This window comes from Heterocephalus glaber, unplaced genomic scaffold (assembly GCF_053883595.1).
Source record: "Heterocephalus glaber isolate CG9 unplaced genomic scaffold, H.glaber_assembly_v1.0 deba00000546, whole genome shotgun sequence".
NCBI lineage: Eukaryota > Metazoa > Chordata > Mammalia > Rodentia > Bathyergidae > Heterocephalus > Heterocephalus glaber.
This window is the reverse complement of record NW_028258147.1, coordinates 10727622-10746541: the sequence shown is the minus strand read 5'-3', so window position 1 is coordinate 10746541 and position 18920 is coordinate 10727622. Positions and strand designations below refer to the sequence as shown.

Sequence of the window (18920 nt, the reverse complement as noted above, 5' to 3'; positions counted from 1 at the left end):
GGTGTGAAACCACTGAGCTAAATCCCCAGCCCCTGAATAGTATTTTTCATTGTTTACTTTTCTTGCTAATGTGTAAATATTCTCTCGTTAGAGATTCAGAAGTAGACCCTCTTTAACTTAAGATCTTAACTATTCTCCACACCTTATTAATTTTGTAAGAGCTACTGGTTTTATTGACATTTCTAAAGTAACCCTTTGTTTTCACTGATTTTCTGTATTTTTTTCACTGTAATTTTCATTTATGTCTATTTTTGATCATGCTCTTTTGATTTACTTGACTTAAAATTGTTCTTCCTTTTCTTGTTTCTTAAGGTAGAACCTTAGATTATTTACTTGAGATCTTTTATATTTCTAATATAGGCACTTAGTTCTGTAAATGTCCTTCTAAATTCTCCTTCAGTTGTATACCCCCAAATTTGATATATTGCTTTTTCATGCAGTTTGAAATATTTTCTAGTTTGCCATGCAAGTTTCTTTTAAGTCATTAAGAAATATGTATTTTTGCTTGTTTTGAAATAATGTTTAATCTTATTGCCCAGGTTAGCTTTGAACTCATGTACTTCTTGCTACATCCTCCAGATCACAGGAGTATCCCACCATGCTTGGCATGGAAATATATTAATTTTCAAATACTAGGGAATTTTCCCAATATATTACTGTTACTGATTTCTAGTTGAAATCCACTATGACCTTAAGAATATACTCTAGGTTTTTGCAATTCTTTTACATTTTTAAAGTTTGTTTTATGGCCTAAAATATAGTCTATCTTGGTGGACACTCAATGTGAACTTGAAAAGAATGAATATTCAGTTATTGTTGGATGCAGTGTTCTATACATGTGAATTAGGTTGTTAGTCAACAGAACTGTTCAGACCTTCTCCATTCATACTGATTTTCTGTCATCTTCTATGGATTACTGAGAGAGCATTGAGCTCTAGCTGCAGAGTTAGGCCGAGTGGGGTCTTTTAGGGTAGTTTACTCTAAGGAAAATTGTATGAGTCAATTTTGATATATGTGGAAATATTATATGTCATATATTTTAAAAGAAAAATTGGCTCCTGGAAAATAGATTGAAGGTTGTTGGGAGTTGAATCAAAGAGTTCTTCTAGGAAATTAAAACATCGTTATTAATAGTTGTGGAGAAGGTTTTGGCAGGAGTAAGATTTAGAAGAATTTTTAAGAACTCTGCTCTGGTTTATAGCTGGGTGTCCCCAGAGAGGCTTACGTGCTCATAAGCCAATGGTGAGTGCCTCGAAAATTTAGTGAAATAAGTGGATTTCATTTCTTGGTAGGCTGAAAGGAATAGGGAGGAGAATAAAGAAGCCTCAGCTACAAAGAAGGTAGTAATGATTGGAGAATGATAGGTTTACAACTTAGGTTATGGGTAAGTCATATTTGTTAGAAAGTCAGCTTATAGTCTGACTGTAAGTCAGTAACAGCGATTTGATGTGGTGGAATCCAGGACAAATTATTTGAGTGATTGAGAGGTTAACATTTGAAGAAAATTATCTTTGTGAAATTGATACCAAAAATAATGGAAGAGTAGTTTTGAGGATATTAGTAGTAGCTTTGGTGTAAAACGTTCCAGGAATAAGGAGAATATTCATCTAGAATATTGTTCATTTAGAATAAGGGTCTTTAGAGAAAGAAGTTGGAATTGACAATTAGAATAAGGAGAATGCCTGCTGCTACATCTCCAGGTGCTGCAGTTAGAGGAGATAAGAGACACACATCAATTAAATGAGTGCTGTGGGAGCTGAAGTAGAGCAGAATGGAAAAAATGTGACAAGAATATGCAGAGCAAAATTTGAAGATATAGTCAGTTTTACAGACAAAAGTAGAAATGTTTCGGGGTGGGGGAGGGGAAAGATAGGTAGATAAAGGGAGATGGAGCACTGGGAAATTAAAAATAACATGGAGACCTAAGATTTCTCTGGTGACTAATAGAAAAACAGGTGAGAGTTACAGTTAATTTTAAACAGATTCTAGAGGGGTGCAGGGTGTGACAGATAAGGTTAGAGGTTGGGTTGGTCAGGAGAAAGTCCTAGGTTTCCAGACTGGCCCCTATTGGAGGACATCTGCAGAAAGAAGGTCTATGAGCTTGCCAAAGAAATTTATTAAGCAATATGCAATAAGATGCCTGGCAGGAGGAGGAGAACTCTGGCAGGGGTACAATGCAGAAACCTCATACTGTATGAATTACACACCTTTTAGTTTTTGTTTAATATATTTTCTGCACAAAGGAGGTTATATCACAACTTTGTCTTTTTATTCATACTTTCTAAATGCAGCTTATTATTTTAACAAACATCTGTCGATGATTTTGAAAATATATGAATTTCAAAGGGCTATTCAATCCTTGATAAACTTAAAAATATCTTAAAACCTAAATCATAGTTGATCTATCACTGTATGCTTCACAAGTTGGTTATTAAAAATAAATAAATCATAAATTCAGTGGGCAAAGTTAATAACAAACAGAAGGGCTGTGGCAGGAGTCAGACACGCTTTTCTTCTGATTAACTGAGGGAGGTTGATTTAAAATTTATACTATCAAGCAAAAGCCAATTTCTGTATTATCCTCAGGCAGTTACACATTGGTGAGAAACATGCATGATCCAAATCTTCCCATTATATGCACTTACTTTCAAATTGTTAGTTCATTTCATCATCAATCATCCACTCTTTGACTCAGAAAACATAAGCCAGAAATGTATTTCACTTATGGAATACTTTTAATACTTAGAAGTGTGTGAAACCAAATTCTTTACATTGTTAAATTCAGCTTTATTTATTGCATGAGGATTGTACACATATGTAGGGACAGTAATCAGCATGTATCACAGGCAGAGAGCAAACCTCAGAACTGATTCTAATATTATTTTCTAAATACAAGGCTCCAAAATGATGACTTTTAGCTCTCAACCATTTTAGTTTCCTCCTAACATATTGATGGCTACAACTACATCCTCTACACATTTCAGATAATGAAGCTAAGAACTCTAAAAAAACCATCCTTGTTTGTTCTTTATCATTTGTAATTATATATATATAGTCAGTTTTATGACAGTGATTCCCAAAGCCCACAGAAAAATAAAGTGAGAGTTTATCTCAATTCTAGAGCACTCTACATCCTGGGAAAAGATGGAATGTTTTAATTATACAAATAGTTCTTATCATTTAGAAGCTAGGTTGCTTCTGGGTAGCTTCCTTATGAAAAGGTTGTTAATTTTTAAAACATTACAAATAATTTGTATACTTTAACCATCAGTTTGAAAAATTTGAAAAGGATTACATTTCAGACCAGCCAAATTTAGATACATGGAGGAATATTTCCAAAATATCAATCCAGTTAATATTTTTCTTTTTAATAATTGCTTTACATTGAACCTCATTTTTGTACTGCATTTTTTCTTTGCACTGCTGGTCTAATTGTCTGCTGACATACACATTATCTTTTATAATCACTTTGAATAGCAAAAGATTAGCTGTTTATGATTTCCAGAATTCTTTTGGACTTGCAACCCATTTTCCCTGATTACTTCATTTTAGTGACCCACAAAATTCAATCAAAAGGCTCTAATGCCACATTGATGTAGGGTGTCTGTGACCAATGGAGAAGCCAAAAGGATCTTTTTCTTTTTTGGTACCTGGGATTGAACTTGGGACCTTGCACTTTTGAGACAGGTGCTGGAACCACTGAGCTAAATCCCTGGCCCAGGATCTTTAAAATAATACTGTGTACTCAAGAAAACTACTTTCTTTGGGGGGAGATGAATGAACAAAATCACAAACATCTGGAATATAGAGACATTGTAAGGAGAGATGAGAAAAACAGATTTCTTTTATTGAGACAAATGCAGTTACTGTAAAACTTCTTAAATTCCTTTGTCAACCACATATGTGAGATTATCAAACATATTTCCAATGTATTAAAATATTTTTATTGGCAGATGTTTTTATTTGAATAGAGCATTATATCAGTAGTCTCACCTTTTATGATTCTAAATTGTAGTTGTGAGATAATTTTTATTTCTATTTAGATAACCCTATTCTCTTTTTAAATAAGAGAGCAAAATTAATTAAATATATTCTTATGAGACCAAAGTAAAGGTTTTTTTCCTCTTTTTAAAGATTGTGACAAAATGAGCCTGTTTGATGTGCTTGTGTCAATAAATTTCTATTGCTGTCTTAATATTTTCACTTTTTTTTTTTCAAAAATCGATCATCATCTAATTCACTCAGTGGGAAGAAATTAAGGAAGTGTCTTTTGGTGAGATGTTAAATCATTTTGGGCTTAAAATGTCATATATATTTTCCTTAAATGAACAGTAAGTTTTCTGTGGCTCAAAGGAATACATTACTTTCATTGTAGGCAAAATGAGTTAACACTGGCTATGCCTACTGGAAATCAAATGATATATCCAATAATGACAGACATGTTTTGTTTATTTCAACAATTTCAGTGAAAATATGAAAATCTCTATTTGATTACTCAAAATAGAATGGCAGAATAGTTAATAACAGGAAACACTGTATTATTAAAGGAAGGTCAAAAACTCTCCAGCGCTACTGTCAGGGAATGCACAAAACCTGTTTGGACAGGAAGAGCAAACAAAATCAGGGCTGGAGAGGTAGCTCAGTGGTAGAGCATGTGATTACAATGCAAAGGTCCGGGTCTGATTCCCAGGACAAGAACAACAAAACAGGAGAACAGTGTAGAGGAGTAAGAAAAGATGAAAGAATAAATGACTTTTTCAGTATCACAGTGAGAGAGAGAGACACAAAATTATTATGATGTGATCTGACAAAGTCATGGAAATTGCTTCATGCATTTCTGAATGACACCAATTCATTCTCCTACTTTTATGGTAGAAATTAGTATCTGGTAGACCTTTCTGGAATGGTAGCTGGAAACTGTTTTCTAGGTATTTCAGCTTCTGCTTTATAAACAGAGAACACAAACAAACAGTCCTGAGGTGGTAGGCAAAAGAAGAACCTAACACAGTAAAATGCAGCTTACATCAGTGAATAGAGATCTAGTTAAGTATAAGTTAATAAACATGTGACTGGGAATTGGCAAAATTAAAATCTAGAATGCAATCAACAAAGATGAGAGAAGACAGAATATGAAAAGCATCATGAAATGAATACAATCCCTTGAAGACAGAATGACTGCTTTGACTAGATAAGCAAAATGAAAATTCAGCACTCACTTTCCATCTGTTACTAATTCTTATAAAGAATTAACATAAAATAAAAAAAGATTAGATGATAGAAAAGTACAAGATTCTTGGAAGTCATAATCCTATGGCTTAGTTTTAATAATCAGGAAAAGAGATGTGGCAGGTTTTAAAATTCACATAAACAACATATTATATGATACATTTAGAAGAAAAAGTGGCAAATCTTTCTAATTCTACTTAAAACACTTCAATTAAAGCAAAAATAATTTTAGATTACCATTAAAATTATTTAAAATGACACAGGAATATGATTTACCAAGGAACAAAACTCAGAAACAAGCTAATTAAATTTATCCATCAGCCAACTTTTAAGTATCTTTCTTTATAATTATACAATAAGTGGGTTAATTTCTTAAACTCAAAGAAAGAAAAATGGGGGCACATAATTTTTTAATGTAAAAGTGAGTCAAATATTTTGAAAACTTCTCTTTTAAAGAAAGTATTTTGATTAATATTTAAAACTCAAGATATTGTTTCAAAAAATGAATAAAAATTTGTAAATTTAAATGTCATCATATTCAGTCATTTTGGAGAAATATGATCATAAGAAGGCTTTCCCTGTATTTGTGATTTCATTGTGTGACACAAAATTCTTAAGAATGAGGAAATAACATGAATAAGAAACAAAAGTTTCACACATATCCTTTAAACATCCATAAATACATTATATTAAAAAATCCATTATATATAATGGCCCTTGTTTAGTGAAAGTGTCAATTTTAGAGACTACAAACTCAGGTATTTCTCTTAATTAGAAGAGCCTGAAAATTTTTCTATGCTGCATACAAAGTATCTCTTGTGTATAATCACAAATAAAATACATTTTGCCAGATAGAAAACCATATTATTTTACACTTCTTTTTCTTTTTTGGTACTGGGGATCGAATTCGGGACCTTGCACTTGGTGAGGCAGGCAGCGGAACCACTGAGCTAATACTATTTTAAATACATAGGTCTTATATAATCATCTTAGATGCATTCCCAGCTTTCCTCTTTTTCCTTCTTGTTTGTCTTATTAATTGAGTTTGAATCATAAAGGAGCCTCCCTAAGTAGGCTTACTCTGATGACTAAATTTAGTCTAGAGTTCAAACCTGAAGCAAAGAAACTTCTCTAATAAACATTTAGAAAATATATGTTGGGGAGCAAAGCTACGAGAGTAAAAGAAAATTTGCCACTTCTTTATTATATGTATGTTTTTTATTCCATTAAGTAGAAAAAAATGTTGGTTCTCTGATTATCCAACTTGGAATATTGAAAATGCTAGTGTGGGACTATATGAGATTGAACAAAGTTTACTCCATGTTGCCTCACTGGATACTCCCCCTCCCCTTCTGAGTAGACCATGTGATGTCATTTCTGGGAAGAAAAACAAAGGTTCAAGGAATACACAGTGTTCTTTGAAATTACCCAACTGCCCATAAACAGGAAATGTACTGGAACATGCTATCTACTATCTAAATGTACTGGAACATGCTATCTAAATCCCCTAACCATCAGCATCTCGCTTTTGTAATCTCTGCTTGCTAACTTCCCCTTGCAACCCCTATAAAAGAGCCTCAGACTCTGAGCCAGTTGCCTCTCTAAGCTACTTTGCTTTGGGAGTGCCGTCTGGCCAGACTAATAAAGGTCTGATTTTTTCTTTACCAACTTGTCAGGTGTGTTCCTTCCCGGGTGTTCTTCGCTGAAGTCAGCTCCTAGGAGCGTTTGGTAAGGCCCACGGTCTCACATTTTGGAGGCTCACCCTGGATCAGCTGAGACTCTGTGGTGGGATCCAGCAGGAGACTCTCAGGTACAGACCTCAGAAAACCTCCAGAGGTAAGTTTTTGGCCGGTTGCAACCATTTGTTAAGTCAGGAGTGAGGTGGCTGACGAGCCGGGAAGCCTCCCCTGACCCCAAAGTTCCTGACGAGGAACAAGGGAAGATTTAGTTTTACTTTTGTTGTGGCACCCATTCGTCTTGTCTTTCGTACGTTAGTGTCCTGTCTGTTGTGTGTTTTAATTTTACATTACAGAGATGGGAGGATCCTGCTCCAAAAGCACCCCACTGGATTGTTTTCTCACTAATTTTAAACAGGAGGAACAAATATGGGGTTAAATTCTCTTGAGGAAAGCTTCGTTCTCTGTGCCAATTGGAATGGCCAGCCTTTGGAGTTGGATGGCCACCCGAGGGCTCCTTTGAGCCAAGCCTCTGTCGAGCTGTATGGGGAAAGGTCACCGGTCACCCCAGCCACCCTAACCAATTTCCCTACATAGATATCTGGGTCCAGGCTTGTGAAGAGCCTCCGGCCTGGCTGCAGCATTGTTCCCTGCGGACTGACACTCGCATTTTGGTCATGGCACCAAGGGGACACCAATACGTTAAAAAACGGGCTCCCAGGCCAGTGCTCTCACAAGATCCTGATCCCTTAGATCCCTTAATAGGACCCCCCACCCTATGTGGAGCCATGCACCTCCTCTGATAAAACCAGCCCTAGATCTCGAAACCCTTTCTATCCCCCTCTTCCCGAGGGGGATAAATCCCCAGATTCTGTAACCTCTCCCTCTCACAAGTGAACAGGAGCCACTTATGGTCCCAGTGGAGCCCCCTCAGAAGGGACTGGTTCGCTTCTTCTTTTACCTCTTTAGGAAACAGAGCAAGGTCATTATGTATATATCCCTTTTTCTACCAGTGATTTATATAATTGGAAACATCAGAATCCCCCTTTTTCAGAAAAACCCCAGGCTTTAATTTCCCTCTAGAATCTGTTTTTCACACCCATGATCCTACCTGGGATGATTGTCAGCAACTCCTCCAAATCCTTTTCACCTCTGAAGAAAGAGAAAGAATTCGAGGGCAAGCCATAAAATCGGTACTGGGAGGAATAGAGGGGCCTCTTGATGAACAACGAGCCCGTATTGAGGTGCAACTTCCGTCCACCTGTCCCCAGTGGCAAGTTAATTCCTTGGGCGGGAGAGAGGCTCTCCAGAACTATCATCAGCATCTCCTGGCCAGCTTGAGGAGAGCCACTTGGAAGCCTACCAATTTGAGCAAGGTAAGTGAGGTCTTTCAAGTTATCAGAGGAATCTCCTTCTGCCTTTTTGGAGTGTCTGTTGGAGGCATACTGTATACTCCTATCAATCCAGCTGCCCCTGCAAATTGGCAGGCAATAAATTTGGCATTTGTTACCCAGTTGGCCCCAGACATTAGAAGGAAGCTGCAAAGGCTAGAAGGATTTGAGGGAGAAAATAGGGAGAAGTTGATGAGTGTAGCTATGAAGGCATAATAATAGGGACCCTCTAGAGGAAAGAATGGCCAAGAAGATGGGAAAAGCAACTATTGCTGCCTTGACAGATGGAGGTTTTGTTCAAAAGGAATGGGAAGAAAATAAAAAAGGAGATAAAAGTAAGGTACGGCCCCTGTTAGAAAAAGATCAATGTGCATATTGCAAAGAGAAGGGCCATTTTAAGAGGGACTGCGAAAAGTTGAAGAAAAAGAGAGAGAAAGAAGCTAAGAAAGGAAGAGATGAGGTTCTTCTAGTGGGCGAAGAGGATTGACGAGGCCAAGGCTCATGGCTGCTTAACCCCAATGAGCCTATGATGACTTTGGAAATAGGGGGAACAGATGTCCAATTCCTTGTGGACACTGGCACAGCTCACTCTGTCCTGAAGACCCCCCCTTGGAACCCTCACTTCCTTACAAACCTCCATTACTGGAGCCACAGGAAAGTTGGCCTCCTAGCCTTGGACCACTAAATGAACTGTAAATCTAGGAAAAGGTACAGTCACCCATTCCTTCTTAGTAATCCCTGAGTGCCCATACCCGTTGCTGGGAAGAGATTTGCTACAAAAATTGGGGGCTGTTATTTCCTTTGAGCCTGAAGGAGGGACTTTCAAACTCAAGCCACCCTCTGCCATTATGGTAATGGTTCCCCTAGAAGATGAATTTAAATTGCTAAAGGAGGATGCAGAGCCCCCCGAACAGAAATGGGACTACCTTCAGAAAAAGTTTCTCTGGGTATGGGCTGAATCCAATCCACCTGGGCTGGCCAAACACCATGCCCCAGTGGTGGTTCAATTGTTGGCCTCTGCTACCCCTGTCCATGTGAGACAGTACCCCCTCTGGCTGGAGACCAAGGTGGGGATCTCTAAACACATCCACCGACACCAGGAAGTCAGCATCTTGGTCCCTTGCCAGTCAGCCTGGAATACACCCCTACTTCCTGTGAGGAAGTCTGGCACCTCAGACTTCAGACCGGTACAGGATTTGTGGGAGGTAAACAGCTGGGTGGAGACCGTCCACCCAACAGTACCAAACCCCTATACTCTGTTGAGTCTCATCCCTCCTGCTCATGTGTGATATTTGGTATTAGGCCTCAAAGATGCATTTTTCAGCCTGCCCCTAGCACCAGTGAGCCAGCCCCTCTTTGCTTTTGAATGGACTGACCCAGACACCCACTGGGACTACGAGACAGCTGACATGGACCCGGTTGCCACAGGGATTCAAGAACTCCCCCACTCTGTTTGGAGAAGCTCTCAGCAAAGATCCAAGAGAGGTAAGGAGAGCTTTTCCCCAAGCAACTATTCTTCAGTATGTAGATGACCTCCTGGTGGCAACTTCAACTGATGAGGAATGTCTTGCGGCCACCGAGGGCCTCCTGGAAGTCCTCCAATACTTGGGATATTGGGTGTCTTGGAAGAAAGCTCAGCTCTGCCAGACCAAGGTAACCTACTTGGGCTATATTCTTGAGAAAGGAAAGAGGAGGTTGGCAGAATTGAGGGTATCAGCAATTCTCCAGATTCTGGAGCCGAGCTCAAAGAAACAAGTGTGGGAATTCTTAGGGGCGGTTGGGTATTGCAGAATTTGGATTACTTTGAGCAAAAATAGCTTCCATGTCTTCTACAACAATGTAAAAAAAAACCCTAAACTTAAATTTTTTCATTGATTTTTTTCATGCTTAGGTTAAAATATTACAGCAATTTCTAAGACCATTTTTATATGTCCACACATAAACCAGTAACTTATTTAGAAGTAACAGATTTATTGATAATAATACCTGTAGAGTCAGTCAGAATCCTTATCTTTCCATTAAAGGTTGATATGAACCTTTTGTCTCATACTTGTATCTTTGATTTTTTTCTTTTGAAAGACACAGTGAAAATAAACAGGTTCATGAATAAACAGAGTAACTCAGAAAACAAGTTTATAAAGAAAGAATATTGACTCCATATCTTTATCATAGTTTTGATAAGGATAATTGATAATGAGACATTTCTACATAGTCTGAAATACATCTGATATTAGATTGAAGCTGTATTAATTTCCTTGCAATGCCTATGAAGCATTCTCAAAGGGTGTCACTGATATTTCTTAGCTTTTACTATTTTGCAGCACTTTAGACTGGTTGGTGGGAGGTTGTATTAGCACAGTAAGTGACCCTAGGAATCTATTTCTTTGTACACATAATTAACTTGTACCTTAATAATAAGTAACATGGGATGAGATTTGCTGTTTTCATTAATGTTTCAGATTAGTTTTAGCACTATCATTAAATATTTAATAATATATATCTCATTCATACAAAATCTAATTCTGATTCTTAATTTTTACTTTGCTTACAAAATGGCTGTGCAAAATACCTTAGTTTCAAAAACCTTAACTTACTCTTACATGAATTAATTTATCTAAAGATTCGATTGAAAAACTGGAGATGGGGGAAATTCTGTGATTTACTCATTTCTGGTAATTTTGAAGACAAAATAAAGTGGTCATCAAAAGCATAGTGAAAATCAATATCTTGAAAACACTTGCTATGGATGCACCATCCCATACCTCAAAGTGAGGATTGGAGTCTGCCTTTGAACAAGGATCTACCAGGATCACTTGGTCAGCATGCATGATCTTCTTGATGATCTTCTGCATTCTATTTGCCAGTATCTTATTAAGGATTTTTGCATCTATGTTCATTAAGGAGATTCGCCTGTAGTTCTCTTTTTTAGTTGGGTCTTTCCCTGGTTTTGGAATCAAAGTAACACTTGCTTCCAGGAATGAATTTGGGAGTATTGCTTCCCTTTCAATTTCATTGAAAAGTTTAAAGAGTAGTGGCAATAGTTCTTCTATAAATGTCTTGTAGAATTCAGCAGTGAATCAATCAGGACCTGGGCTTTTCTTTGTTGGTAAATTTTTAATTATGTTTTCAATTTCACTGATTGTAATTCAGTTGTTTAGAAATTTTAGGTCTTCTTTATTCAACTTTGGTAATTCATACGTATCCAGGAATCTGTCCATTTCTTCTGTGTTGTCCATCCTATTGGCATATAGGTTCTCAAAGTAGGTATTGTGATCCTCTAGATTTCTGCTGGGTACATTGTAGTTTCAACTCTTTTAATCCTAATTGCATGGATTTGGCTCTTTTCTTTGGGTTGGATAAGAGTTCGTCAATTTTGTTTATTCTTTTGAAGAACCAACTCTTGGCTTCATTGATTTTTTTGTATCATTCTCTTAGTCTCGTTTGCATTGATTTCTCCTCTGATCTTTATAATTTCCTCCCTTGTATGAGCTTTGGGTTTGTCCTGCTCTTCTTTTTCTAGGTTGTTTAATTGACCTCGCTCTGTTTTCCTAATATGAGTATTCACTGCTATGATTTTCCCTCATCATATGATTTCCCATTTCATTGGGTCTCATAGATTCTGATGTGTTGTATTGTTATTGTCATTTAATTGTAGGAAATGTCTGATTTCTTCTTTAATTTTCTCTGTGACCCACTGGTTGTTCAGAAGTGTGTTGTTCAAATTCCATGTATTTATGAAATTAGTGTGGTTTCTTTTGCTATTGATCTCAATTTCATCACACTGTGGTCTGACAATATACAGGGGATAACTTCAGTTCCTTTGCACTTAATTGAACATGTTTTATGAGTGAGTATATGGTCTATTTTGTAAAATGAACCATGTGGAGATGAAAAAAATGATTATTCTGATTTTGTGGGGTGGAGCACTCTGTAAACATCTGTTAAGTTTATTTGTTCAAGAGTTTGATCGAGCTCTAGTATTTTGTTTCTTAGTTTTTGTCTAGTTGATCTATCTATTTGTGAGTTATTGAGGTCCCTCACTACAATTGTATTAGTACTTATTTCATTTTCCATGTATTTCCATTAGTATTTGTTTTATATAGTTGGGCGCACTAGTGTTTGGTGCATATATATTTATGATTGTCATCTTTTCCTCTTGGACTGTTCCCTTTACAAGGATATATTTTTCTTCTTTTTCTCTCTTAATCATATTGGTTTGAAATCCACTTGATCTGCAAATAGGACAGATACTCTTGTTTTTTTTTGGGGGGGGGTTCCTGTCACATGGAATATTGTTTTCCACCCATTAACTTTCAGTCTATGAGGTTTTTTTCTTTAATTTAGTGTGTTTCTTATATGCAGCCTATTGTTGGATCTTGCTTCTTGACCCATTCTGCCAATCTATTACTTGTGATTATTGAACTGAGACCATTAACATTGATGGTTATAACTGATATGTATTGACTTATTCTCATCATAACTTTTTCTTTTTGTTGGATTCTCCCCCTTTGCATTTAACTTCTTGTCGTGTCTGATGGATTCATTCTGCTGGGCTTCCTGCGACTGGGATTCTCATTGTCTTTTCCTAGGATATGGTTTACAATTCTTTGCACTGCTGGTTTGGTATTCATGAAGTTCCTCAGGTGCTCTTTATCATGAAAGCATCTTATTTCTCCATCAATTTGGAAAGACAGTTTTGCAGGGTACAACCATCTGGATTGGAAGTTGTTTTCCCTTAGGGCTTGAAATATGTCACTCCAAGTTCTTCTTTTCTTGAGGGTTTGCACTGAAAATTCTGCTGTGATTCTGATGGACTTTCCTTCATATTTGATTTGTTTCTTTTCTCTAACTGCTTGTAGAGTTTTGTTCTTCTGTTGGGTTTCTGTAATCTTAACCATTATATGCCTCTGTATAGTTTTTTTTTATTATTATTATGGCTAGTTGAAGTCCTGTATGCCTCACTTATCTGTATGTCACATTCTTTTCCCCTACTTGGGAAGTTTTCTGCCATTACTTGTATGAACAATTTTTTGTATATCATCTGTGCTCTCTACTGCTTTTTCATTGACTCTGATCAGTCTTATGTTATTCTTCTTTGCATCATCTAGAAGCTGTTGGATTAATTTCTCATGGTCCCTTACTATTTTTGAGAAATTTTTCTTTTCCTGCTCACTAATTGCAATCCTGTCTTCTACATCTGAAATTCTATCCTCACAGTCACTCATTCTGCTGTGTAAACTTTCAATGGAGTTTTTAATCTTCTGGAAATCTGTTTGCAACTGTTTTTTTGGAATCCATTCATTTCCCATGTTGGGATTCCATTATGTTCCTCAGCTCCTCTATTTTTTTTATCTGTGTCACTCTAGATTTATTTATTTTTTGGGAGGGGTGTACTGGGGATCAAACTTGGGTCCTTCTGCTTGCGAAGCAGATGGTGGAACCACTGAGCTAAATCCCCAGCCCAGCTGTAGAATTATTAATCATGTCTTGCACTATCGGCACAAGCTCTGCTGTTATCTGAGAAATTATTTCTGATTTCAATTTTTCCAGATCCTCTTTTGTTGCCAGTTTTGGGAGTCCAGGTGGTTGAGTGTCAGATTGTTCCATCTTGTTTCCCTGTGGGGTTTCCTTAAGTGATCTGGAAGTCTGGTTTTGAGACTTATTTATGTGTCTTCTCATTTCACCAGATGCAGCCTTCTGTGTCTTTGTTGAGGCAACATTTTGCTCATCCCATGGTCTTCAATTCTCAGCAAGCCACCAAGCAACCTTTTTTTCTGCGGCTCACCAGTGTTCCAGTTCTGGATTTAGAATGGTTGTCTTCTGGGTCCCTGAGCTGACCTGTTGTCTAGGCAGGCTTCTGGCTGGGGCCTGTGCACAGCTGGGATGGTATCTAGGTGTGCCTCTGGCTGGGGCCTTCCCCTCTATGTAGCTGTTGTTTGGGAGGGCCTTTGGCTGGGAGCTGTGCACACCAGATCCTGGTGTCTGAGCAGGCTTCTGCCTAGTGTCTCCTCGCACTTACTGATGGTATGGGGCAGGCCTCTGGCTGATGCTTGTGTGCCTATGCAGCTCTTTTCTGGTCCACCCTTTGACTTGGGCTTCTGTGTCCAAGCCACTGGTGTCTGGGCAGGACCCTGGCTAGGATCTGCATACAGCCACATGGCTCTGGTCCACACCACTACTTGCTGGGATCTGCACACACTTACCGATGGTATGGGCTCAGTCAGGTTATTTTTTTGTACAAAAATGCTACCATACTTCATATTTTGATTTTGTACTGAATTTATTAGTTTTAGTAGTTTTTGTATAACAATAAATAAAAAGAAAAAATGATAATTCATTAGTATGAGCATGTAAGAAATTGACATTAATCTTAAGTGAAGACCTAACATTTAACAGCAGCATTTTATCAGGTTATATAATGAAAACAACACAAAATCAAATATGAAAGATAAGAACTCAAAATTTTTTATAGCATGCTTTCTTCAACTGAATTAAAGCAATATATATTTCACTTTTCAAAATATAATTTAGAAAAACACTTTTTAAGTCTCATGAAAATTTCTTCAGTAGTTCACATCAATTATCCTAAACATTTTAGATTAAGTCCACAATACTGCCTACATATATTACAAATCTAAAGTCACATTTTTCTGTCTTTAAGGTATATTCTTTCAAATGCTTCCAAACTGTATGTAAAAGACCAACTATAATGTGTTATTTAACTCTGAATTTTGTTTTGCCTGGGATAGTATTGGCTCATATCTATTGTCCTAAAATCTACCTAGTTTAACATTTCTTCCAGATTTTACATTTTTAATAAATAATTTTTATAGTTAAATTAAGACAAATCAAGATAAGTGGGGTAAAACTTGAAACACTTTATTTTTGTCATCCATGACTTTTCCTTTAAATCAAATGACTGTTTTATATTAATTGACCTGATGATTAAATTGACTAAATTTTATTTTTCTTACATTCTTGAGGAATGATATAATAGTTGTTAATACTTTTGTTCTGCTATCACAGGAAGAATTTTTTAAGTAAATTATTCCAATTGTTTTTAAAAGAGAGTTACATCATTAAATGTTTCTTTTGCTTATCTGTTAATATACTTTTTACATAAATATAGATGTTTACTTAGTTAAAAGTGACACATTTAATGTGCTGGTGGCATTTCAGTTAAAAAATTTAATATGAATAATACAGTTATTTCAATAAATTCTGGTGAATGAAAGCTCTGTAGTAAAAACAATATTTGCCCTAAATTAAGAAACCTCTAGGGCAGAAATGTACTTGGAAATGGCTTTTAAGTGCACATAAATTGTAATTATACCTAAACAAGTTAGATATTCTGTCAATTGAAATGAAAGCTTGAAGTTATAAAAATTTATAATTTGTACTTATATACATCTAGGACAAATGAACTCCAACTGTTATGGAAAAATCAGTATTAAATTCACTCACAAACACAAGCTGAATGTATTTATATATGTAGCCTTTTATCATTACCTTAAATTTTTTAAATATATGGTAATTGATTTATATTTTTAAATTTTAGTGTATCAGTACATGTGTGTACTGTGTGTACTGATAATGGTTACATTCCCTATGGTAAATTGGCACTTGTATGTCACACATCCTATTCCTTTTTTTACCCTCTCTCCCTTCCCTGCTCTCTCTCTTCCTCTTCCTTTTGTTTTTGTACCTTTTTGCAGTATGTAATGTTTGTAGTCATTGTGTAGAATTGATACATATACACAATATATTCCAATTCCTTTTTTTATCCCTATATATTCTTTCCCACCCTCCTCCCTCCATCTCTTGATCTAGAACTTCAAGAATGGTCTGTCTTCTTACTTCATAGTGTATATATTTTATTTTATTCATTTTTACTTTGGGTTTCTCATATAAGAGAAATCATGTGATATTTAAACTTGAGTGTTTGATTTTTTTCTCTAAATATCATGGTATCAAGGTACATACATTTGCCTTCAAATGACTCATGTTTATCTTTCTTTACGTCACAGTAGTATTCCATTGTGTATAAATATTACTTCTTTATGCATTCATCAGTTGGTGAACATAGGGGATGGTTCCAAGATTTAGCTATTATACACTGTGCTGCTGTAAACAGGGTATATATGTAAAATTTAATATGATGTCTTTAACTCTTTCAAGAAGATACCTAGAAGGAGAATAACTATATCAAATGGAATTTCTAGTTATAGATTTTTGAGGATTCTCCATACTGATTTACATAAATTTTTACTAGTTTACATTCCCATCAACAGTATAGAAGAGATCCTTTTTCCCTGTAGCCACTCTAGCATTTGTTATTATTTGATTTATTGATGATGGACACTCTTTCTAGGTTAAAATGGAATCTCAGTGTTGTCTTAATTTGCTTTTCTCTAATTGCTGGCAATGTTGAGCATTTCATCATGTATTTATTGGCCATATGTATTTCTGTAAAGTTTCTATTTATTTTGCTTGACCATGTTTTGATAGGGTCTTTTATTTTGAGAGGGGTCTCATTTTTGTAATACTTGGTGTTTCAGAAATAATTTAGCTATAAATTGTTTGTAAGTAAATCTAATGTGCACTAAAAAATTACTATTACAAATATTACAAAAATTATCCTACAATATACCAGAAATGAATGATACATCTGATGAAATGATGAATCACTTGAAAATGTGCTTTGGAGATTCTATTCAATGAACTCCATCCAAACAGAAAAACATGAATATATATTCCACTGACAGTAAAAAAAAAAAACAAACTAAACAAATAATGAGAGTTCAAATTTTTTATAATACTAAGAAATTCTGTCTGTGTTTTGTAATATCTCAAATTGGAAAATAGCTTTGGTGGCTCTTTAGATTTTAATTTGATAAATTAATTATCTGTGCCTTTAATACCTTCAACATCTATATTCAATATCTATTTTCAATGCTATAAAATTGATATTCACTTGAGATATTCAAAAATATTATACAGAAGCTTATCCCATGAGTTTTGTTTTATGAAAATATTCATTGAAGAAACATACTCTGATTTAAGATGAAAAGACACTAGTTGAAGGTATGTTTTATAATGTTTTTAAAAGCCTAATAGGGGTTTCAGCATCCAGAGTGAATATTGTCATGACTTAAAAATGTATAGAGAATCTTCAGTGAATCTGTTAACATTTTCACACAAACCAACTATAAAATGCTCTTTTGAGGATAATCATAGGAACATCTTTGAAAAATTTAACTACAATATGAACATATTATGAGTTCTGCAGAATGGCATAATTGGCATAGTTTTAGAAACAGGTATGACTACCAACTGATTAAAGTATGTTAATATATGTAATTTATTTTTATTTTTAAGCATAAAAATTAAAATATTCAATTATTTGCTTTAATATAGATAGCCATATATTTTAAATATTTTTGGAAATATACTGATTTTAGAAATCATTTTTAATATAACTCTCAAAGGCCTACAATATAATGAAACTAATGGAGTAAATTTAAAAATATTTTAAGAAATTACATTTTAAAATTGTTTTAATAACATCATTTAATGAAAATATTCCTGTCTGCAAAACTAAATCATAATGCTCACCTTACGTTAAGTATACTGCACTTACAATTCTCTAAAATTGTTTTCAAACAAGCTTTGTTCATTTGATTTCAGAGCTTATTGTTCTTATATTTTTTCTCTATTACCAATTTCCTACCTATTCACATGTATCTTTGTGATTTGTAAATTTTACCAAGTATGCATAAATGATAAATTCTTCCAGTATGTATTTTTTAAAATGTCTATATCATATATACCCGTCAATCATAATTGAACTGGGTGCATAATTCTTACATGACAATCATTTTCTTTTAGGACTTATAAGATGTGGTTCACTGTCCTTGAGACTCTAGTTGTTCTTAATAAATGTCACTGTAATTACTTTTTTATTTTAAATAAGTCCATGTATATGTTGTGTTAATTACTTTTCTCTTTGCTGAGACAAAATACTTGACACCCACAAGTTAAAGGAAGAAAAGTTTATATTGGTTCACAGTTTATTGAGGTTTCAGTCCAGTCAGCTGGCTCCAATAAGAGTGGCACTGCAAAGGAGAAACAGTCCATGGCAGAGGAGGCAAGGGGTAGGCAGCGGCACCAAGCCCTTCCTTTCCCTTTTATTGCTTCTAAACTACAGGTCTTTTGGGCGATACTACCCACACCTAGGGTGGGGCTTCCATTATCCACACCAAGAATTATGGTAAACCAATAAATAGACTAATTTAGTATTACATACCCTTAATCTCAACATCACACAACCTAGACCCACCTAGCTCCTCCAAGCCCCACCAATGAGTGCATGAGGCTTTGGATGGAGATTTAGATACAAGTCATAGCATATTCTTTCAACACTTTTTCTTTGACTTTTGTGAGGGTTAATGTAAATATTAACTACAGGCCAACTTCTTTTTATCCATCTTACATGGGAGTAAGCAACCTGTTTTAATATGATGATTTGGGTTTTTGCTGAATACTGATGATTTTAGCTATTATTTTTTGCAAATATTAGGTCAGTGATATTGCTCATATACCCTTCTGTTGGACTTCCTTTTAATGA

At 35.5% G+C, this 18920-nt stretch overlaps 1 long non-coding RNA gene across 1 annotated transcript; it reads left to right on the top strand.

Annotated features, from left to right (window-relative positions):
• Window positions 1-6655: 6655 nt before the first annotated feature.
• LOC147829619 (uncharacterized) lies at window positions 6656-15303 on the top strand. Its single transcript, XR_015448718.1, has 3 exons — window positions 6656-7062; window positions 8174-9778; window positions 13981-15303. It is a non-coding gene; the product is annotated as an uncharacterized LOC147829619 (long non-coding RNA).
• Window positions 15304-18920: the final 3617 nt, after the last annotated feature.